This window comes from Excalfactoria chinensis, chromosome 3 (assembly GCF_039878825.1).
Source record: "Excalfactoria chinensis isolate bCotChi1 chromosome 3, bCotChi1.hap2, whole genome shotgun sequence".
Lineage (NCBI taxonomy): Eukaryota > Metazoa > Chordata > Aves > Galliformes > Phasianidae > Excalfactoria > Excalfactoria chinensis.
Window position 1 is genome coordinate 25,712,300 of NC_092827.1, and position 24,666 is coordinate 25,736,965.

General features: G+C 35.8%; 1 protein-coding gene across 7 annotated transcripts in view; it reads left to right on the forward strand.

Moving 5' to 3' along the window:
• Window positions 1–24,666, forward strand: part of ADGRB3 (adhesion G protein-coupled receptor B3) — a 439,215-nt gene that overhangs the window by 4,109 nt on the left and 410,440 nt on the right. The window lies entirely within an intron of this gene.

Consider the following 24,666-nt stretch of genomic DNA (forward strand, 5'->3'; position numbering starts at 1 on the left):
CGCCTGGTTCCTGCAGAGCCAGACTTCAGCAACCAAAAACGTGTTTCTCCAGAGCAAGCTCTCGGTGATGCACTGAGGTGCGGCACAAGGCTTGTTGATCTTCTCAGAGTCCTGCAAAGGGGCTGCAGGCTGCTGCAGTGCCCCTTTCCCAGGAGGCCTCAGCTGCAGGAGATGGAGGTTTTACATCTCAGAGGGGTGGGTGGATGTGTCAGACCTGACAGATGCTTCGTGTCCCCCTTGGAAAAGGTGGAATGGTGGGAAGGCAGGGATCCAGCAGTGAGAGTGGCAGCTCCTCACTCCCACCGCTTCCCCCCACCCCCCCACCCCACCACCACCACACACACACACCAACCCCCCACCTTTCTGTGGCTTCCTGATGTTTGAGGAAGTGTGAGGGAGATTTGGGAAAGAACACTGCAGGGAGACCGGAATGTAGGTTGAACACAGAGAGGGGGGTCTGTGCGCAGCCTTTGTACGTGCGGTCCTTCCGAGCAGCCATATAGGGACATAGACCATAGAGCATCCAGGGGATCTCTGCCCCTGCGGCAAGGAATAAATCACCCAGCCCAGGGTGTTGCATTTTAATGCAGGAAGTGTTCCCACTCTCCTTGTTTTCTGCACAGCCACAAAGCTCCCAGTCTGTGGCGAGGCAGCGCCAAGCTCCCAGCCCCCCTCATAGAAGTGGCTTTGTGGAGGAATGTAACATTGACACGTTGTTAGGAGAGGATTTTCTTTAAGGGCAGCCAAGCCCCAGTGCTGTGGGAGAAGAAAAGCTGAATTTGCTCCAGCTGCCGTCGTGCCAGCGGGGCTGAGAGGGACAGGCGACATTTCTGGTGCCCCGCAGGTCTCTGTGAGCACCTCGCAGCTCGGAGCGATCTGAAACAACGGGGAATCTCCACTCCCGTCACCTCCCGTAGAGGCGGCGGGAACGGCATTTAGCGTCGCTTAGCGCTAATTAGTGCTAATTAGCCCCCGGGAGGCCGCGGAGCCCTGGGCGAGCAGCTCCCGAGGGGCACGGCGCGACCCAGGGATGCGGAGCTACCGTCGGGTCCCTGGGGAAGGGGACAGGGAGTGACAGCGCGGCCGGGTGCTCGGGCCCGTCAGACCTCCCGCAAAAATAGGCTGAGTTCCAAAGCCTCCTATGTAAAACATCCATTTGCCGTCCTTAGCAGAGAGGACAGAGAACGCTTGAGGGCAAATGCTCTGTTTTTCCTTGAATTCTCAAACATGTTGGCAACGCATTTTCTTTCCAGTCTCTGTCACGTTTCAATCTTTGCCCCTACTTGAGTCTTTCCCTGGATATTTCCTGGGTAAACAGCATTGTTACAGAGGGCAGCAATTTAATGCTTCACTTGTTTAGCCTGGTATTTCAGTGTTTTGTGCATGAGTGTGGCTTAGTATTTTAACAAAAATACAATTATTTCAGTTTTTTATTTACTTATTTTAATGCTTCTGAAGTTGATCATTAGGCTGTTACCGAAAGTAGCGATCAGTTAGCAAACTGAGCCTCACAGTGTTACTTGATAGCAGTGTACTCTTTGTCATCCAGTTCAGTGTTTGGAGCATTTTTTGTGCTTTCAGAACGTTAAAAACTCCTCAAGAAAGGTGCATTGGTTCATTTTTCAAGCAGATCTGTTTGTGTGAAGCTGGCTTGTAGTTCAGTTGGAGGCTTTACTGAGGGATCAAAACGCAGAGTACTCCTACCACAGACATTATGCAATTCATCACTTGTGTCAGCAAACATCAGGCAAGAAATGGGAAATTTGCTTCTACAGGTAATCTGCTTCAAGTTAGATCAGCATAAGTAGTAAAACCTAGGTCACCAATAGCAGGGAAGTGTTTCTTGTTGCTGAAATTCATAGTGGTGACAGAAAGTGTAGCTTTATTAGGGTAGGTTTTAAAAACAGCAGTGGTTGTTTGTCACTGTGAGAGAGCTCTGGAGTTAGTGAGATGATTGCATTTTAAGAATTTGTGAATTACTTTGAGGTTTGGTACTGACATTGCCTAGCAGTGGCTTCTGGAAGGGAACTGCAAAGACCTGACAGCTTTCTACAAGATTATGCATACCCTCCCATCCTTCAGATTTGCTTTCATCAAGCTCGACTATATGAAACGCAAAATCTTTTCCAAAAACTATTTCCAGCCCCTTTCAACAGCCCTGATGTAAATAGAGAACATTTAGATTAAAGCATACTGCTCCTTTTTTGAACCTCTGAAGAATTTTACAATTTTGAATATGATAAATGGCTTAGGAATATGGATGAAAGACAGTATTTTTCCTTTTCAAATATGTGTAGCATTTTACAAAAGATGTGACAAGTACACAATGGATGATTGTGTTTCTGAAAGTGCTGAAGAGTGTTCAACAATTAAAGGAATTAGGTCAAAAAAAGAGGCTGTAGCTATTTTTTATTTTTTTTTTTTTTTTTAATGGTTTGGAAAGATAGAGTTTAATCAGCATGTCTTCCATAGGCAGATCATCTTTGGTGTCACTGATTAAAGCAGTATTGAAAACGACCACATTTTCCCTAAGACCTAGTTTCATTATATCTTGATGCTTTTCTGTAGCCTTACATCTGAGGTGCTTAACATGGATCAAAGCACTGGCAAATAGATCTCAGTGAACACTCTGGCAGGGGCCAGAGTCTAAGGGCTTGGGGGAATTTGCCCTCTTGATCTTCAGTGCTGTGACTGAAGTATCTCATGAAGTTTCTGTCAATGTGATGGGGCTCTTTTCCAACCTCTGTGGATCTGTAAAACTTTGCATGAAGTTAATCCATGTATGGTTGGGTTTTTTTATTTTAATGGCTGACTTAGAGAGAAGCTTTGTTTTGGAATTTTCAATTGTGAAACAGTTAAAGTAGTTTGTCCTCTTATATTCATCTGGAAGAAAGAAGGAAAGAAAAGGGATGGGAGAGATAGTCACATTAAGTCTCAATATGGAATGTAGCACTGGTCTACTTTGCTACAAGTCATAATGCTGCATGTCAGTATCTCAGTGTGCAGCAGCTGTTGGTTTTTGTTTGCTTGTCTGTTTTCTGATTTGAGACCTGAAAACAACAGAGATCTCTCAAAATATTTACTACCAGTGTCCCTTTAAATCTATAATTTAGGATACATTGTTGCGTAACAGCAAGCTGTAGATAGTTTAGTGATATTTTCATGGCATATATGCATTTATTTTCATGCTCTTCCATGAATGCCCAGCTCTTGTTGTACACACTGAAGATGAATTTCTAATTTTCACCACTTAGTCCCTAGAGGTGAGTAGCTGGCTGGGTAGGTTGGACGCCTCATCTCAAAAAAACCCATACAACACATTATAGCATGGTTCTATTAGAGAATTTACACTGTTAAATCAGTGCAGAGTTTGTTTAGGAAGATAAAAAAAAATTCAAAATAGAGTCTAACATCCTTCCATGTCTATAGTTATACTTAAAAATAAGTATTTGACAAATATTTTATATTAAGGCAATATTTATAAAATCCAAAATAAATAAATCTGTTTAACAAAATAGTGTAAAATACTTGACAGATTTGTTACAATTTGTATGTACTTCTTCACGCAATAGGTCTTTTATATAAACCCGCAGAGTTCAAGGGGACAAAGAAGGATGAACTCTAATGCAAGGACAGGCTTTTTTGCAGTCCTTGTTCCCTGTTGAAAAAAAAAAAAAAAAAGTTTCAAAATCTCCTGTGTATTCCAGTAGACTTCATATAATGCCCTTTTGGACTTAATGTGCTAAAAGAAAAAGATCACCCTAAACATTTATAATCTTAGTACAGATTTTGTTACTCTGGACTACTCACAAGAGGATACTTTATCAAAGCCGCGACAGTTTGATTTCAGATCTTCGTTTTTTTTTCAAGTGATGCACTGTAGAAAAAGCATTAATGATCAAAATCTCTTTTAAACAATAAGCCCTCCCTCTGTCTTCAAGGATTTTATGTTATTATCATTAATGATTGCATTTCAGTTGGCAGTGCATTGATCTGTTTTACTTCAGTAAACCGTGAAAGTTCTTGCTGTTTTGATGTGCAATTAAGAACTTTGTGTGCAAAACTCATCAGTACTTCATATACAACTTCATATATGTAGTGAATTTGGTAGGTTTTGGATCAACACTTAAACTGATATATTAAAAAAGAAAAGTGCCTAGACAGTGCCCACTGCAGTAGGAAAAGCCCATTTAAGTACCTTTGTTTCCAGTTATTTAAATGTTTTGTTAGTAAATACACTTCATTATGTATATCTGAGTTGTAATTTCACTGGTATTACAGGTTGTATCAGTGTTTTGTTCAGGACTTCTAATACGGAGGGGTTGGCATATTACTTGTTTTGGGAGGGAACATCAGCCAGCTGTGAGAGTGTGCTCTGCCTTCAGTGAGATCACAGGTGTGCTATATGGATATAAACACTGGTTTTCCTTGGGCTTGTAGCTTGCATAAAACATTGGTGGCTTCATTGAAATAGCATGTTAGATGCTGCTTTGTATCTTTGGCTGTTATTTCTGTTCAACAAACCACCATTTTTGCTTGAATTGAACATTACTGCATGTTAACATAATAGAGACCTGCTCTCAGCTGGAGACAAAATGCTGTTAAACGTCTCCACTCTAAAGACCACAGGATCTAAATAGAAAACAGTGATAAAGAATGGAGAAGATACATAACAAAATTAAGTGTCGAGACTGAAGTTAGAGAATACATGAATTAGGAACATAATTCCAGAATTAGGAGCATCTCTTCCTGCTGATTCCTGTGAACTCAATAGCACTGAGTCATGTACCATCAAGCATTTCAGACAAATTAGGTATTATTTTTTTTCCTTTGCCATACTGGCAAGCTGTGCCTTTTGTCCTCAGACACTTTCATCACACTTTAGGTGGCCAGAGTACGCAGTGTCTTTGCAGCATTTTAGACCTTGTACTTGCATGTCCTTTAGACTAATGTGTACGTGTTCACCTGTAGAACAGCCATTAACAGATGTTAATGGTGATTCTGTTTACATAGCGGAATTTCAGTTATTAGGTCTTGGTGACATTACATGAAGTTATATTATGAAATAATAGAGGTACTGCATTTCTTATTCCATAGTTTCCTATGCTTGTATGTTCTATAAATTTAGGTTATATAGTGATTATGTAGCCTAGCATTGTTCTTTTTAAATAAATTCATCCTCTTCTGTTCAGATCTATCCATATTGCTGTTTTGTTTAGTTTTCTTCTCGCAGAAGCATAAAAAAAACTTGCTTTGTGTGTTGGTATACACAGAGGAATATTCAGAGGAGAATTTCTTTTTCTCTTCTTAGGGAATTAATTTTATGAAGTTTATTCAGTTGTGTTTTATCAAAGGATTCTAACTCAAAGTTGCAGTCTTCAAATTGAAGTTTAGCTGTTCATTTATAAATATGCAGTAATTGTAATGAAACAAAGGTCATTGCAGAATTCCATTGAGCATTATTTGCATTCACTGTTAACAAGAAATATAAAATACTCCTTAGGATAAAGAAAGTTGTACAAGATATAAAGTACAAATTTACAAATTATGCACCGCTGATTTATGAATATTTCAGAGTTTGAGGCCTTTTTCATGCTTCTTAAATCTCAAGAGGAAGAAAGTCAAAATTTTCCAGAGGTGTTCTCAGTTTGGTTAATATTGAAGAGAAGTTGCAAATAAAGATTATGTAAAATTACCAATGATTTTTTTTTTTTTTTTCTTCTGATGGACTAACCAAGATCAGAATTAACAAAATCAATCTATAATGACAGTGTATGAAACTAGTGTTGATACTTCACTCTGCAGTGGCCAAATTACTGTCCTTACTCAAGACAAATTCTCAATGCTATAAACACATTTAAATCTAAGTAGAGATCAGATAAGAGCCCACTGAATACACGTGAAAAAGTGATACCATGTATTTAGTCAATCAGTTGAAAATTATTTCATTATTTGTATTAATTTTATCATTTTAGACATAGATTTTTTCTCTTTACTTTTGAAGCCATTCTTAACACTTGGTAGAGTGAAACAATACTATGAAAATGTGCTATTTTGTAGTTGCTTGCTGCCTTTCTCTTTTAGCTGATAGTCTCTTCAGGCATTTTCCTTTTAGTTTCCAGTTTTTGTTCTTTATTATCTGAAGGTGAAGCAATACATAGTCGGATTAGCATTTCTTTGTGTGCAACTGAAATTTAGAAGAAAGCTATTTTCAGTTACTCAGTTCAAATTTCATTTGTATCTCCCAAAAATCGCAAGAACACAACACAACAAAAAACATAAACTTTGAATGCCACCCACGTTTTAGTAGTTCAATAGAAAATTGGTAACAATGGAGGAATAATGAGTCATAGCTTTGTCATTTTTTCACCAGTTCACTCTCAGTTGATGTAAAACAGTCTGGGGTTTGACTTTGGTTCCTACTGTTTTTCAGGTACTTATTCCTCAGTTATCAGTTGTACAAAGACATCATTTGTTTATATAATGATTTATAACTTTCAGCAATAGCTGGTAGTTGTGTGCTATTAAACATCCTTCACTGAAGACTGATGTGGGGCACAAAGGATCAAGAAAGCAATTCTCCAGCTCTTAGCTGTGGAAAATGATGAACCAGATTTCCAACCTTGCCTCTTCTAGCTACAGCTAGAAATACCTTTTGTTAAAAGGGAATTTTTTCAGCCTTGCCTTCAACTGTGGTATATTACTACAAATTGGTAGTGTCAATCTTAACCACATTACTGCTGAGATGTCTCTGCCTTCACTTCTTTCCCTTTGTTGAACTGTTTCAGCACAGCAGCCAAACAAAAAACTATTCACCATTGTGTGTGTGTGTGGGGGGGGGGGGGGGGGGAGGGGGAAGGGAGGGCGTTAATTTGTTAATTTGTTTTTATATTTTATTTATTTATTTATTTATTTTGGTTGAATAATCTTAATGTTGGGTGTGTGTGCTGCAATAGCACAGTGGATCCTCCATCAGTATGAAGAAGGAGAACCAGAAGCAGCTGGAAAGGAACAGCTGTACTGATGTAGCCAGGTTTAGACTGGATTAGGCCAAATAAGATTTTATCAAAAAGCAGTCAAAATGTATAACTCTTGTCCAGTCTTTTGCATGTGCTAGCAGTCAGTTACATCATACTGTATTCCTAAGCAGATATACCAGGTTCAATTACTGCGTTGAGTGGATACTTAAAAATAGTGTGGACTGTATGTGTTCACCCAAGACTTCCTACCGACCACTGAAGAGTTGTGCAAATCCCTGTGGAAGTCTGTGCAGAGTGCCCAGTGACCAGTCTACAAAGTCTTTGGAACTCGTTCCTGTAGTGTGGCTGGAGAGCACTTAAATTTCTGATTAGATCCGGGAACTTAATGAATATAACTTATTGGTGTGAAACAATAGTGTTGCTTATCTTTCATGTAAAACGATTTTTTTTCTTGAAAAAACTTTGGAAAATCTTAAATCTTAAGACTTCGTAGAATCTTTGAATCCTGAATCGTTCCTTTTTTTTTTTTTTTTTTTTTTTTTTTTCCTTGCACATTTTTTCTTTCCTTTGCTTATCTAACCATTAATATATTCTTTTCAGTCTCTCCTCTTGCGTATACATAGAAAAGGTGGATTATCTGCAAAGCTGGGCACTGCAGCTTGAGCAGTAATGAGTTAGTTATGCTTTTATCCTTGGACATGTTTTGTTCATTCTATGGCATTAGCTGATATCTGCAGTGATTGGCACACATACAGGTGCTCCATACTGGTAGATTTGAAGGTTGATGGATGTACTTCATACTGATAAAGAAAAGGAGGAAAATGATACATCACTGAAGGAGTAATATGAAACAGAGCCCAGTCCAGCTGGTCCTGTCTGAACCAAATGTGTAGAAAACCAATGACAGTGCAGAGAGCATCATGAAAGTTTGCTTTCCCTGGGGGGGAGGACAGGCCAAGGCATCTGATGAAGTTGTGGGAGTTATGCATAGGGCCATGGGGTTTCAGCTTTTTATGCTATTATTTGGGTTCATAAATACAGTAGATGTGAGGCTAAATGCTTGAAGGAGAATTACAATCAGAAGAAAAGTTAGATAATTAAACATAAGACCTGGAACCTACACTTTCCTGTCTTACAATGAATATTCAAATTATTACATGTCCATTCTCTTCAGTCCAGTAAATATTTATTTTATCCATGAAAATCAAATTTTCAAATTTGGGAAAAATCAAGAATATTCCTACTCCTTGACCAGACAAACCTTCTGAGAACCAGTGCCACCGAATCCAGATTGTTTGAGGTGCTGCAGTTGGTTTCAGGATGATTAGGTCTGGGTTAGTGTTAGTTTGTTATAGGAGGCTGTAAACTTTGGCTGTGGGTAATACAAAGCTCAGTTAAGTAGGTGTGGTCCAAGACCACCTTTTGGATTAGGCCATATGATGACATAGGTGGAACTGATTCTAAGAAGTTTGCTACTTCTCACAGCTACGGGGGTGACAGACAATTGAATGCATCTTGAACATGTTGCTTATGGCTCTTAACACTAGTAGGTGTGGGCTGCCCTTTGATGAGCGTTTTGGAGTTTCCCATTTTGGATGGAGGCCTAGTAGGGCACATACATTTAATTTATTTCCTTTGTAAATACTGTTTCTATGCATCACTTCCATTCTTAATAGCACTGCTGTCACTCCTTCTGGTAGTATTATGCGAATAAATACATCAAAGTGTATAGGTTTCTTAGTAAGCAGTATCATAAAAATACTTAAAACATATAGATTACACCATAAGTGCTAAACCTGAAAGATGTTTTTCTCACATCTGATGAAAATCAAATCCATATTTTCCTTAGGTGTTTTCTGGTGCCTGAAGTTCAAGTAGTTTTACTGATTGTTTTATGGATTAAATATATGAAGGGGATGAATGAACCATACATTTATCTTCTATCCCATGCTTTTAAGTTGTGGATAATGGATTTTTGTCTCAGTTAAATCTAAAGTGCTGCAAAAAATACATTTTAGTTTGAGATAACATAACAGGTAAAGTAATTTACAATAAAAGATATTCTACATTAAATAAAACATGAAGAGGAACACAAGCATGCCAAGATATAGCATCTAAATGATTTTCAGACGTGACTGCATTCATGCTTTTGTGTTCACACACATATAATTAATCACACTGAATCAACAGGATTATTCATGTAAATTAGATTTAATTAAAAGTAGGTTTGCCAGTAAAGACCCTTAAATGAAAATGTGTATACTCTTTAATATATCTAGTCAATATTAGAACATCAAACAATTACTTTAATATTATTTGGATTAATTTGATTCCTGATTAAGAAAACTAAGTTCTTTATGGTTAATATCAACTAGAACTGTAATGTGTTTTTGTAATGTTACCATATATGCCCAATTTAACATCAATTGAAGTTTAATTTTCAGGAAAGGCAGCCAGATTTTTCAAAAGGAAATATTATTTGCAAGAATTCCGTTTTATTCAGTAGCCTTCTGTCTTGCATGCTATCTATAAATTTTACTAACTTACTTAAAGGATTACTGTTTTCGTTTATTGTTATTTCAGAATCTAGTTTCATTATATTAGATGCCTATGATGGCATTTTATTTTTCTAAGAATAGCCATTAGAAATCACATTTTGAACAGCTTGGATGCTTCACATTTCTTTCAATGCACTCCATTGATCAGTCCAAGAAATTAAAATTTGGAATAGTTTCCTTAACTGGGCAGCAATGAATCTAATTTTACAGCTTCTTTTCCTCTTCTTATTTCCACTATTAAATTACAGTTACATTACCTGTTCTCTTTCTCTTTTTAAAACAACTTTATGTAGTATGTCCATCTTAAATCTACAATGATTTCCCAAATCCTTTGTGTTTTATAAGCATCTTCACTTGTTTCTCAAAGCCTGATGTTGCATTCCAAATAAGACTAATGATAATGCAGATAAAGTGTTCATACACACCCACCTCCTCTTTGCAGCCCTTTTCTGTTCATCTACCCTCACACTTTCAGTGCCCTCCTATTCTGAAGGTTGTTGGCATCCATCTTAGAGTGGGGCTGCACAAGGAGTTATCAGTTTCCCAAGTTCTTCCCATGAAGGAATTTCATGGCTGGTCACTTTCCTTTCCCACAATGAAGGCCTGAGGCTAACTTTGTGTGTCTTGTAGCATGTTTTTAAATGCTATTCAGTGGTCTGCAGCTGCATGTTATTATACATGGACTGTCTTACATAAGATGACGAATGCTCTTTGTTCTTGTTACACAAGAACTCAGTTTTGCCCACATCCCAGGTCTTCTTTGACTAATCAGCTGTGTATTTTTAGCATTGGGATCCTGAGTACCATCCTCAGCCTCTCATTAACCCTGCTGGTCCTGTGCTCTCCTGCACCGCATCCAGCATCCCCCCTTTGGAGCTTCTCATACCATGACCATGTTTTTCTCCACTGAATCAATATGTGGGTTAATATGTATATCATTCTGTATAAACCTGTACTTTGTGTTCCTATCATCTATATTTAAAATATGCTTATATAAGGTAAAACAAATCAGGCAATAGCTGCCTGGTCATTAAGAAAGCTTAAACAAATCTCTGAGAAGAACAAGACAGGTTCAGACAACATTTGACATGTCCTGAGGCTTTCTACTGGCAGTAGCATTGCTGTACTTATTGGGATACAGAACTACACTAAAAATCCTTTAGAACTGATCAGCAAGAATTGCACTGATTACCTTCATTGTATTTTATTTTATTTTATTTTATTTTATTTTATTTTATTTTATTTTATTTTATTTTATTTTATTTTTACTTTATTTTATTTTATTTTATTTTATTTTACTTTTTACTTTTTAAAATTTATTTTTTCTTTTTCATTCTTAAATACGTTCAGGAGCTTTTGTGGAATTCATTACAAATTTTCAGCATTATGCTTTTTCTTCAGGTGAAAAAAGGTAGTATGGTCTCATTGATTTATATTCAACAAACAGTATCATTCTAGACCTATCTGGATAAAAAAAGGAATCTCTTTAGACACCATTGCTTAATGTTGGGTTATGACTGATAAAATTACAGTAGAAATAGATGCTTTTTATTCCTTGTTTTTCTGTAAATTTAATTTTGCATTCATCTCTAAATGTTTCCCTTCACGAAACATTTTGAGTACATGATATGCATTTGAAGATGAAGTTGACAGTTATTTAAGATGACAACCGCTGTCAGAGAATTTCTTTCTGAGAAGGCTTTAAATTATGAAATATTGGAAGATTATGTTTATTGAACAGTGAGCTACGGAGCAGTATATGGCTGTGGCCCTAAAGGATGTAAAGATTATAAAAAAAAATATGACGAGAAGATCATCTTAACCTCAGTATTTACAATTTGCTTAGATGGAATGAAGTGAAAAATGCAAAAGCCAGAGCCACAGGACCTTTTGGTGATCAATAGAAACTCTTTAGCAATAATTAGGTCTCAGAAGTTGGTAACTTCCAATTTTATTTATTTATTTATTTATTATTTATTCCTATGAATATCTTACAATTATGCTTCGATATATTGTGTCCAAGGATATTGTCCTGATATCAACCCAGGACTGAAAAGTCTTGTCCAGTCAGACTTTCCTCACAGATCTGTTATCCTTACAGCTTTCGAGCTTATATTTCACAACTGTTTAGAATCTATGTGCATTTTAAGAGAGAGCTGTCATTTAAAATGGATCTTTTTGGTAAATTAGGGGCAATAACAGTGGTATGCTGAAAGGAATTCTATCTGGAGTTTTTCACAGAGAGAAAATTGGATGTAAAATCAGCTGAAAAGATGAAAATTTTAAAAGTATTTGTGTCTGTTGTATGGATTAATGATAAATAGGTAAATAAATGGAGATACACTGGCGATTTCTTGGGAAAGATTCTGAAGTGCTGAATGTTCTTTTCTAAAGAAAGTCACTATTGCAATATGACACCAAGATAGTGTCTGATGCTATGATATAATCAGGAGTCCTGCCATTTCAGGACAGGGATCCCTTTGGCATGCATGCAAAAATCCCCTGGTATTCTTCTTTGTTCCTTTGGCAGACACACATTGCTCATGGTAGTAGTGATGCGCTGGCGAAGACACAAAGTGCTGTGTTGATCAGAGAATACATTATATGCATGCTAACTTGAAGGATGATCACACACTGTTTCTCTCATAAGACAGACCCTCAGGCCACAAAGTCCATTTCAGTGTATTTGGAATTTGTAACTTGTAGCTCTCTTTTAGAAATTGTCACATTGCCCTGACAGAGCTCACAGCGAAATACTGAGCAGGCTTCTTGGTTTGCAACTTACAGCACAAGGTTTATACATTCTTTAGCTTCCCTTGAAACTGAACTTGCTCTAAGTATGGTGTTTTTTTTGTTTGTTTGTTTTTTTTTGCTATTTTCCTCTCCATGTGTCCCTGCAGTTTCTCTGGTCTCTTGATCGTTACCTCTTTACATTACTCTTTCAGCTAAGCCTTCGGATTTCCCAGAAGCTTGCACTTTCACAGAACTCTAGTCTTATTAGTACTCTAAGCTTACAGTTTATCCCTTCTGGGACACAAAATAGGTGAAGTAAACAAACACAGAAGCTTTGTAGGAATTAAAAACAAAAACAACAAACCAACACTCACAACAAAGCATCAGCCTTTATTTCAGCTAGCCAGGGAAATGCACATGCTTGGATAAAGAAATAAAATCCCTGTATTTAATTCCCTTTGTTTTTTTGTTTTTTTGTTTTTTTTTTTGTTTTTTTCCCTTTCACTCCAGTCACACAACCCGTTCAAGGTCAGGGTCTGTGAGAAGGCTGATAGTCCTAGTTTTACACCATAGGTGTAGAACCTTTTGGCTTGCCTGGGCTGCATTGTGTGAAGAGAAGTTGTCTTGGGCCACATGTATATAGGCCACTTTGAAACTAGTATCTCCTTCTTATTTCCATAGAAACTGCAACAGATACAGTCAGAATAGTAGTGCTGTTCAATAGAGCAAAATCTCATCTAGAAAACAGTTCTTCAAGATAATCACCACCACCAGCTTTGCATTTTCACCAGCAAAGAACAAGAACCTGCATGCCACACTAACTGAAACCTGCACTAGCAGAGATGACCCACTCAAACTCTACTGCCATACTACCAGCACCTGTGAGCCAACATCATAAAATAAGAGGCATTACCTTTAGAGCAGTCCTCATAAAATATAGAATATAATGTATATAATTAACAAAATATTTTATTTTTATTTTTAATTAAAACATGAAAAGGAGAGCATCAAAACTATAAAACTAGTGAGACACTTGGCCTTGCTTTTCTGAAATTAATGCATTGGCCTGGTTCAGTGGCAGTGATTTAAATTCTTAGTGAGATCTCAAGGTATTTGTCAGAGATTTTGGGTGAAATTTTATTTTTCCTACAAAAAAGTTGTTCACAACTGAATTTACTGCCTAAAAGCAATGACATTAATAAGGCATGGTTGTGAAGCAAGGGATATATCTCTCTGTTAAGAGAGAGCTTATAAAAGTCCAGTAGAGAGGCATGATCATATTTTTGAGTTGCATATCTGACTACAACTTTATACATTCCATTTGAAAATTTGCATGTAATGTATTTATGCTGACTGAAATTGGAGTTGCAAATGTGCAAAAAAGAAAAAAAACAAATCATAATTTTTTGGGGCAATCTATAAAGCTGTTCTCAAACTCATTTATCAAAATGGAAAGCATTTTTTTTCAATTCACAGGACTGTTTTTACCTAACATATCAAAATGCATAATATAATTTGCTGCAACTTTAGTTAGCAGTGTGCCCTCCTCGTGTCCTGGTTTTTGCCCAGATATGGTTAATACAGTGCAGATGTTTGGTTGGTGCTGAGTGATGGTTTCGTGTTGCCTACGTCCAGGATGGGCTGCTCAGTGGGGAACAAATAGGTCGAGTCACACTGCACGCTGTTACAGGCTGCATGCAGCCTGTGGGCTGCAGGTTGGACATGCCTGTTTTTCCTTCAGCTTTGCGCATTATCTTCCTTCATTATGAATTCTTTTCCAGTCTGTTTCAGCCTTCAGAAGGCTGTGTCATTGGCTCCTTACTTCCTTCAATGGTTTTGTACACAGAAAAGGTTTAATTTGTAAGAGGCAAGATGTTCTTTCCAGCTCTCTTCATTTTTGCGTTATCTGCAGAAACTCTGCAGCTGTGATGGTGGAGTATAGGTAGACAGCCAAACTGTAGAGGGTTAAATTAGGTCATGAATATGCTTTGCCCGAAACTCAGTTATCCCTCAGTTAGGAAGTGCTCTAATCACTTGCATGGGCTTTCTAAGTTGCTTCTCCTGGTTTCATAAATCTTGCACTCATGAGCAAATGAAGTTTCCTGAGGCTAGGTGTGACCATGAACTAGTAATTCCCACTCCTTAGGACACTTAAGTAAAACATTAGTAGAAACAAGGCATACTTAATATTTTTCACTAGCAAAGAGGCTTTAGTTTTGGTGTAGCCCTGTATTATATATATGTAATACAGCAAAAAAAAAAATAAATAAAAAAATAAAAAAAAATCCTATACATTTGGCTCCCAATAGGACAGATGCCTTTCTGGCCCACAGCAGATGTGTGTGGTCACCTAGGTCCTCAACCAGGCTCAAAGGGAAGAGAAAGTACAGAATGCAGTCTTGGGAGCCTTTATTTTGGCCTATTGGAAACAGTAGGTGAAATCCTGTTGGTGGTGGAGTTGTCATCCCTGGCAGTGTTCAAGAGGTATCTGGATGAGGTGCTATGAGATATGGTTTAGTTGCTTGTGGTAGTAATGGTGGTAGGACAGTTGGACTAGATGATCTTGTAGGTCCTTTCCAACCTTGTTATGCTATGATTCTATGATTCTGTGATTTAATTCTGCTCAGTCCCCATGGAGACACTGAAGTGGGTATCTGGAAGTACACAAGTATTGTAAGATAACCCACTAACTACATAGATTTTCATGACATTGCTTGTCAAGCTCCGCTTGCATTAGTGTTTAATTTCTACTGACGTCAGTAGGAGTGAAAGGGAGAAGGTTAGCCAAGGAGGTTTTCATTATTCTCTGGTATTGGATTTGTGATGTTTTAAGTGAAACTACTAGGATAAGCTGCACTTTGTCACATGCACTCCTAAAAATGAAATTCTTGGTGAAATGTCTAGATCTATTTATAGAAAATATTCTTCTCTTTATATCAAAGAGTAGTTACAAGTTAGACGCTCTTGAGTGTAACATCGATACACATTTTTTAGCCCATTGTGTCTTTAATAGCATAGAATCATTTAAAATTGTCCCCTGGATTTTTATGGGAATGTCTCTGTTTGCTTTGAGGATTATGGAATGTTAAATACTGTTAGGAGAAAGTAATCCATGTGGGCTGGTTGTCACCTCTGCCAAAGAAACAGATGGGCTGACGACCTTTTCAAGGCAGTGTTAGATCTATGTGCTTTTGAGTGGCAGTGATGCCGGGAGCTCTCATGCTCTCTCTGAGCTCCTTGCATTCAGTTAATCTTCACTTATATCACTGAATAACTTTAACAACCAATCACAGCATTATTTTATGCTTTTTTCTTTTTCTTTTTTTTTGGGGGAGGAGGGCTGGGGCTGGGGTGGGGAAGGGAGAGGGGGTGAGATATTCAAGAATATGCCATAAATTGGCCCCTGACTTTGTAGTCATCTTGTTTCTGGTAGATTTGCCACAGCTGAAATTGTCTCAGGTGAACATCTAGAAGCATGAATTTTGAACTGTGGCCAGATATCTTATATAAATATCTTTGTCCACACAGGTGTCCTCTACAACCTTTGAATGCTCATTTCCATTTTCCAGGGAGTTACATTTTTGTGTACAGCATTCATCACTCGCATGATGAGCACACTCACATGACATGCAGTTTTATAGTGCTAACAATTTTGCACTGAATTGATATACAAAGTCATGGTCATAAGGAGCCAATCAATGCCATGTCATGGGAGAATGTGCAGGAGTCTCACAATTTTAATGTTTAATTAAATTTTCTAATGACATTAAGCATTATCTTTAATTTTTTTTTTCTTTTTACTAAATTGGCAGGGATGGTATGTTTCTAATTCCTTTATGTTAGCTTTAGATTAATTCGTATATGTTTGTAGAAGTTATTGGTACATGTAGTCATCAAAAGCCAATTAATACTTTCACTAGAAAATCTGATAAGTGTATGGGAATAGTAAGATCCTGGTTTGTGAGGTTAAAATTAACTACTTCAACACAAATGAAATAAGTTAATGAAGCACTGGTGTTTAGAGATTGCTACTTTCTTTCTCCATTTAGGAGGAAAAAAAAGAAAAAAAAATGTTAACATATAACTTTATTATTTGTTTATTATTATTCTGCTCTGAATGGAAAGAAAATAGTAGAGCAGGAAAAAGCTGTCTAGAAATAATGGTAAATATCTGGAATATATTGCACAATGAAGCTAGAAGCTGGAATAGCTAGGTGGGTGTTGGATTTCTTTATTTATATTTACTTATTTATGAAGAGTTAGTTTCTAAAACTGAGGACATTCCCTGAAAGATCATGTAAGGAGTCTGTGTGCATTGCCTGGTTATATTTTCCTTCATGTGGTATTTTTCATAGTGCGATGCAGAATTTGGATTTTAAACAGAGAGTCATCAGTTTCAGAGAACCACAACTCAAGATTTCTAACTTAGCTTAGAACTGAAATAGTGATTTATTTATTTATTTATTTTTTATGTAATACATTCAAACGGTATCTTAATGCCAAAATGCACTGACTGATTCACATGAATAAATTCCAAAATGCTTCTGAAAATATGTAAAAAAGAGTCACAGGGAAATTTAGATTTATGGTGACTTCTGTATATCATTTAATCCCTGGCTCAGCATAAAACTTGTTAAATTACATTTTGTACTTCAGTCCGTTCTTTGGTTTGTAGTGAGTGTTTCTTGATCCCTAACAATTTGTACTAGCTAGACCTACAATCAGAGCTAGTGTGTATGTTGTCAATGAGTTTTGTTATTTCTGTCAGTCAAAACAGTGGCCCGTGGTTTTTTAGTTATTCTTCATCATGCTTCAGGGTGTAGTTTTCTAATTAGGAGTAAAATGATCTAAAACACAATGACAGAATGCAGAATGAATACAGTCAAAGTAGTTAATGTGAAAAATAGCTAATAAAGAATTTGAGAGAAAATTGTCCAAAAATAATTATGGCTATGTCAACCATAAACTATAGATTTTCATAACAGTTTGGCATTTTGCAAGTCAGCTTCAGTGTCACCATAGGGTTGTATTTCAAAAGAATCAGTAGTTTGTTGCAGTATTTTATATCACTTACCTATAAGATGTGAAGAACACATTTTTGTGCCCTTCCTTTCTCTTATGACATGTCGCAGCTGTACTGTGCTATTGGTAGCTTCTGGCACTGAAAGACAAGATAAGGAATCACTATTCAATAGTGTTCTGGAAAGGGGGAAGAGAAGAGGCAGCCAGACAAGAATATTCGAAGTTAAAGCTTGTAGGGCGAAGATAAGGCAGCATAAAAGGAGAAATAGATTAATGCTAGCCAAAGGGGTTAAGATAATAATGATTTTCTTACCACATCATAGGGGAAAAAACAAATACTGGAAAGACTGAAGGGGATGATATTAATCTTATTTAAAATAGCTAAGTTAAAAAGCTTTTTAGGAAGAAGAAATTAAGGGCAGTTCTAGAACAATTATAAAGTACGAAGAACTTGGCAAATAAATAAGGTAATCTGTGGAAAATCTGAGTGTGAAAGAATCAAATAGTAAAGGGAATATGCATTTTAGAATGTTAAACTAAGCAAAATTCATGCAGTTGCACTGTAATTTTTAAATTGCGCAGGAAAATATTGCATTTTTTTGTTCTAGGAATCTAATTTCAGGACTAGTTGAAGTATGAAAAGAATCTGAAAGAGTATCTCTCTGAAAATATCAAAATGTTAATAGTTATCGTGTCTCTCTGTATTAAATTAGCTCTAATACTATAAATGTTACCCAGTTCTTTTGGAATTGTAAAGTGAGCAAATGAAAAGTATTAAATGAGAGTGTATGTGCGTGCATATGTTTTATTCAGGCTTCTATTTTGTTCCTTCAAACCTTAATTCAAATTGGTTTGGTTTTTCACAGTTCGTAGAATTGAGCTGTACTCTTTATAAAACACTATATACCAATAGGACTGAGTTACTGACATCTGCATAAATTCATATTTGTTCTTACATTTTTAGTAATGATTTAACAGAGAAAACAATCCGCTTGAAAATTACAGTTGGCAGTAGATTCAGGGTAAATGCAAATACAGTGGGGTCTGGGAGAAGTTTTTTTTTTTTTTTGTTTTTTTTTTAAGAAGAGAGCAGTTAGAAATGTGGATGGGTAATATATTAGAATTCAGAATAAGGTAAACTAGTGCTTCGTATGAGGATTAAATTGAAACACAATGGGAAGGGGAAATCCTGGAAGCTGTAATGTTGAATGATTGGAGGTGGTGGCAGAAAATAGAAAAGCTGCCCGATAGTGATTTGGAACTCACAAAAAAAGATCCCTATATAAGCAAACAGTGAAGAGGTGCTTCTGACATACATTTATTGCTCTTGGTGAGCTGGTTTTACAGGTGCAAGTTTTTAATTTTTATACCAAAACATCATGGTAAATGGTGCTGACTTCAAAGAAAAGCAGCCACAGTGAAGACTCTGAAATGAACTGAACAGCAATAAAAATACATGGTTCATGTAAATAATGTATAGGGTTAACAGGGTTATAGGGTGATAGGGTTAACAGTACATCCCCAAATATACAAAGAATACTCAAATACGCTTTCTAGTCAAGAAGATCTATTTATGCAAACTCCAACACACAGAACTAAAAATTCTTAACTGAATGAAAAAATGAGAAAAAATAGGATAAAGACCAAAGAAAAGATTGTATCAGCAATACCTACCTAGATGCAGTATGCTTTTCAAATCTGTATGAGCATCATCTAAACATAAATAAATTAATTACAAATTTAATTAATTATTCTTAGTATGCTAATTGTTGTTTAAAGCACGTGGGAGGAGAGGGTTAGAAGACAAAGACAAGAATTTCTGAAGATCATTCAAACTTGAACAGACAGTGGTTAAATATGAGCAAAAGAGAATATTATTAAATTATATAATACATGGTAAAATTTCACTCAGGACTTCTTTTTATTCTCCCAATCCATTATATACAGGCATTTTTGTTACATTTTCTTTACTCAGTAAATATATTACAATGAGTTGTACTATATATTAAATCCATAACATATGTATTCTATATACTTAAACACCAATATACATGCCTATATTGATGCACTCACTGTTTTATACATTTAAAACATTATGATTTGATAGGAAAATACTTGTTTATGTGAATAAATAAAGGCTTTGATAAAAAACATTTTTTTTTTCCTCCTGAACATAAGATAGATTAGACATTTTAGTCAAAGCAGACTAATTGAACTCCTAAACTGATCTGGTTTTTTAAATGACAGGTGAGCATGATCCCTGAATGATGGAAGGTCCAATGGGTACGAATGACACAAACTTAATTGTGGGTAGGAAGGTTTAATAGCTCCTGGGATAACAAATTGGAGCAACCACCACAATTGCCCCAGGGTGGGCCTTTCTGTTCATTGAGTTTTCTCACTATTAAACCGACATTTACTTCAGAATAGAGAAACAGCTCAAGAGCTGTATTTTTCCGTGCTTGTAGCAAGACTGAAGTATAACTTAACTGGTCTATACAATTTTTACTAAATATATCCAGAAAATATTTTAGATCTGTGTAACAGATCTGACCTTTCCAGGAATCACTATTTTCTCATCTGAAAAACAGGTTTGCTGTATCCTGGAAGCGATTCTTCAGGGGCCACAGGATAAAGAGAAGTCCAGAATTTTCCTTTTGCAGGAACTTTTGCCCTGCTGTTAAGGTAGAGACAATCTTTCAGTCAGCCTCCAGCATTTTCTCTTGTTTGTCTTCTCAATTTCTCATTGCAGGATTGATTCTTTCAAGACTAGAGAAGAATATACTCTGGGGAAAGCCTGCAATGATTTCCTGTGTCACCCCTAGATTATCTTGGGGCTAAATACAGCAGGCATGTCACACCAAAGCAAAGAATTAATTCTCTGAGACTGAGATCATGGTAGAAAGGATTAGACAGTTAAAGAAATAAAAGAGAACATCCCCCGTTATACAAGAGAGGAGTTTAATTCTTTTCCGACGACACTAAGTAATTACTTTTTAGATATTTGGAAAAAGCTTATCTGCCCTGGATTTCCTCTGTGTATGTCATAAGTCTTAGATTTACAGGAGTAGATATATAGGTACACATCTTCTACAGGTGTATGTAGCAAATATATTCTTAGATGTTCTAAAACTTGATGCTAGAGAAAACTATAGATCCTGACTTTTGTCTGTTGAGTTGTATTGAACTCTATAAGGCTCATCTTTATTTTCATATAGAAAGTTCAAAAAAATGTAATATGTGCTTTATTAGTTTGGAGCCACTCTTAACGTGTATTAAATCCAAGTTGGGATGATTCTAATAAGAGGATATTATATTAGATATAACTTGGTGAGATCCTCTATAGCACTTCCTACATTCCTGTGAACAGATGCATGCGAGGTTGTATTAGATGGAATAAGAAACATTTATTAGAAAATGTATTTAAGTAGATTAAGGTCATGGTTTATTTATTTATTTATTTATTTATTTATTTTTTTACTGAAACTTGTTCTAAAAAGTATACATATTTTTCTCCTGAGCAAATATGAAATACCATTTATAAGGACACAATGGCCTCTGAAATGAAAGAAGAATAAAAGATGGAAGAATGTGTCCTAGAAATAATCTACTTTGATTCTGTAAGCACACAGAATGCTGCTTTCTATAGAGAAATTTAACTCTCCTGTTTTTTTTAAGGTACATAATTCAAAGGACCTGCATGTTTTTCAGCCTTTCACATACACAAAAAATAAACAATACTGATATTCTTTCAAGAGAAACTGGAGGGTCTCTGCATAGTAGTTTGCTGGAAAGATAGAAAAATAAGTATTTTGCCTGAAGAAATGTGTTAGAATTTGCAAAATGTCATGGAAATTTCCTTTTACCTTTTTTTTTTTTTTTTTTTTTTTTTTTTTTTTTTTTTTTTTTAAATCTGCTGTGTTCTAGCCATATATAAATTTCTTAATTTCAGAGAAAATAGAACTTTCTGAACTTTCCTACAGATAAATGTCTGATCTCATATACTTAGCAGGTGCTGTTGCAAACTCTTTTCAAAGATATTTATACTTATACATTGAGTATCTTATTTATGTACATAGATAATTAGGCCAGCAGAGAAACATTTAAAAAGTCTTCCTGCAACCAAGGAAGGGTTTGTGTTGCATCAGGTCTACAAATCCAATAGAATAACAAACTTTGATACCTTGACACGCTCACAGCTTTGTCAGATACTATATAAAATGCGATTTATGTAAAAACATCTGTAGATTTGTTAATATTTAAATATAAATTTCAACCCCAGAATGTGAACCTGCTATTAAAGCTCTGATTTCAAGTTTTTCTACTGTTCATACTACTCAATTCGAGAGAAGGAGGCTTTAAACAGAACTGAAATGAGACATTAGGCTTTATACATTAGTGTACTGAATGATTTTTCAATGTATTTTTTGAAGGATCATGTTAGAAAAACAGTAAGTCAAGGAAATTATAAGTATAATGTATGAATTGTGAAGCTACATAATATAAATTCTGCTGCTGTATTTTTTTATCAGATCTATTGCTAGGCAAACATCTTAGATTGCCATTCAGTTGATTTACAAACTATGATAAAATTCTGAGCAATTTATGAATCTTTTTTTTTTTTTTTCCTGAAAAGTTTTTCTACTTCCAGACTATTACTTCTCTTAATAAATCCCAGTCCAACTATAAGCTGCTCATTCATCTCTGCTCCTCAGGCCACAGTGAAGATAATAATAGTGTGATTTGATACACTAAAGAATCTGTAACTCATTAAAAAATCATTTAACTTTTTATAGATAATATTTGTTAGTCCAACTCAGGGAATGCTTTTTGATGAACAGGGTCATTGATAAGTTTAACCCATCCCGACCTCTCTCAAAAAAAAAAAAAAAAAAAAAGAAAGAAAAGAAAAGAAAAAAAAAAAAAGTATGTCTCAATCATGATTTCATTAAGTATATTCCTATGTGAATATCATATTCATGTTTTAATCTTTGATTTAATATTTTGATATTGATGATTACTTACATAACTGATTCCATTTCTTCCTTTCCTTATTTGAAAGAATTCGAAAACTGTTCAGAAATAAACTGTAAGTCATATTGAGCAACCTTTTAAAACTCCAAACTAAGCATGTGTGAATTGCAGTATCTGCACAGAAGATGTGCATTTTCACTTTACAATATAAATCTTCATTTCTGTTTTTGTCTTTGAAGATCTTTATACATACGAATTTTTACTGCTGCCATTCCACCTCTCTTCTTCTGACTTTTAAAGTAGTAGTGATAGGATAAAATCTTCATTCACCAGGTACATTCACCATGCTTTACTTTCTTCAAAGTCCCAATCCTTTAAACTTAGCGTATCAGTACACTGATTTCTCTATCTGTATCAAAAATGTTTGTAATAATTTGGAAAATGTGGTCTTTTTGAAAGCAACTTTGATATCTCTGATCTTGTATGTATGGAAAACCCCTCGTCATTCTATGCATGGTAAGAATTGCCTACATTCAGTAGGTTTCTAATTAAAGAAGTTTCCTCATTAGGGAAAAAAGAAAATACAAGAAGTTTTAGTTTTGAGTTCGTTCTCTGTCTACACATTGCTCTATTTAAATTATTATTTCATAACATTGGGAAAAAAGTCTTAAAAAGTTGCTTGAACCTTTCAGTTGACTGTCTGATATTTCTCAAATATCTTTTATAAACCACATAATAAAGGTAGAAAGTTGTAGATATATTACAATGTGTGTCTTCTGAATTCTTGTTCTAATTTTTTTGGTTGATTTCTAAAGAAGGCGTGATATGGGATGAAAAAGATGGATCCCCTTCCTCCTGACTAAAACTGACATTTCATAGAGACTGTGGGGAGAGATGTCCAAGGCATCTCAGAACCAACTGTGTTTACTTACTTCCAGTGGTCCAGTTTTCATTTCTGAGTTACCACCTATCACTGTGAAGATCTGATTGTAATACAGGGTAACATAAATGTACATGAAACTAACTTTAAATGCAACAAAGATTGTGGCTGCAGTTGTTTGTAATTTTTATGAAAAACAGCCTCTCTCTCTCATCTTTAGTTCTTTGTATTGCAGTACCTAAAGTGCTTTCATTGCTTTAGTGAGATGGTTTAAACAGAATTGTATAAAATTTCTTAGATTAATAAAAGGGGCCAGGAGAGCCTTCAGAGGTCATTGTATCTGTCCTTGTTCATCCCTTCTCCCCCTTCAAAATTAAAAAATAAAAATAAAAATAAAAATAAAAATAAAAATAAAAAAAATCGAAGCCATATCTAAATAATTCCTGAAAAATGTACATTTAACCTGTTCTTAAACACTGCCAGGAACAGAGATAGTCAGCCAGTCAGTACAAGCTGTTTTACTAGCTATCCTTAGTGGAAATTTTCTTCTTTCTGATTTGCAAAAATTATTTTTCTTGCAAACTCATTATTTTACTAATCATTGTGGAAATGAGGACAAAAGCATTCTTTCCTTCTCGTTGGCTAACTTTTATATAATTGAAGATTCTTACCACCTTGGACAGACCCTAACAAAAAAATGTTTGCTAAATCTTTCCATCCTTAAGTCTTTTTTCTAGTTTAATTATCCACAGTTTCTTCAACATTTTCATGTAGGTCATTTACTATAGCTTTATCATTTCTGTTCTCTTCTGAATTCTCCAAATGAATCACTCGCCTTCTGTGAGAGTAATTCTTGAAGCAAGGTGCAGAATGTAAACTGGTTCAAACAAATTTCACCTCATGCCTCACAGATGACACACATGACAGGTACAGCATTTAGCTTTCAGAGAATCACTGGGCATTACTTAGTCTGGTTTGGTTAGTGATCCAAAAGTACATCCAGATTTCCTCTTGAAGAACTGTTCCCTAGTGAGCTCTTCCTCCAACATCTTTTCATCTCTTCTTAAAAGAAAACTGCTGTACTTGTCCATTGTGAACTGTTGATTTTTGAATTGTGAATTCTCATTGTTTCCTACCAGCTTAGAATCGTTTCTTGTCATCTTTAGGTTATTATTATCCAGTGTTGTTAAAAATATGAATAGAATCAGAACCTTGAGGAGTTCTGCTTAATAAATTCTTCTATTCTGAAAATGACCCTCTAATGTGCTGAGCATTTTTTCCATTTAGTTTTACATCTTTTTACCTATGTTAGCTTTATCTGGACCAACAATGGAGTTGTTGGAGTGGGTCCAGAGGAGGGCCATAAAGATGACTGAAAGGCTGGAGCACCTCTCCTACGAGAAAAGGTTGAGGGGGCTGACCTTGTTTTTCTTGAAGAAGACTCCAGGGAGACCTTAATGTAGCCTTTCAGTACTTGAAGGGAGCTTATAAGCAAGAAGGGGACCAACTTTTCATCCAG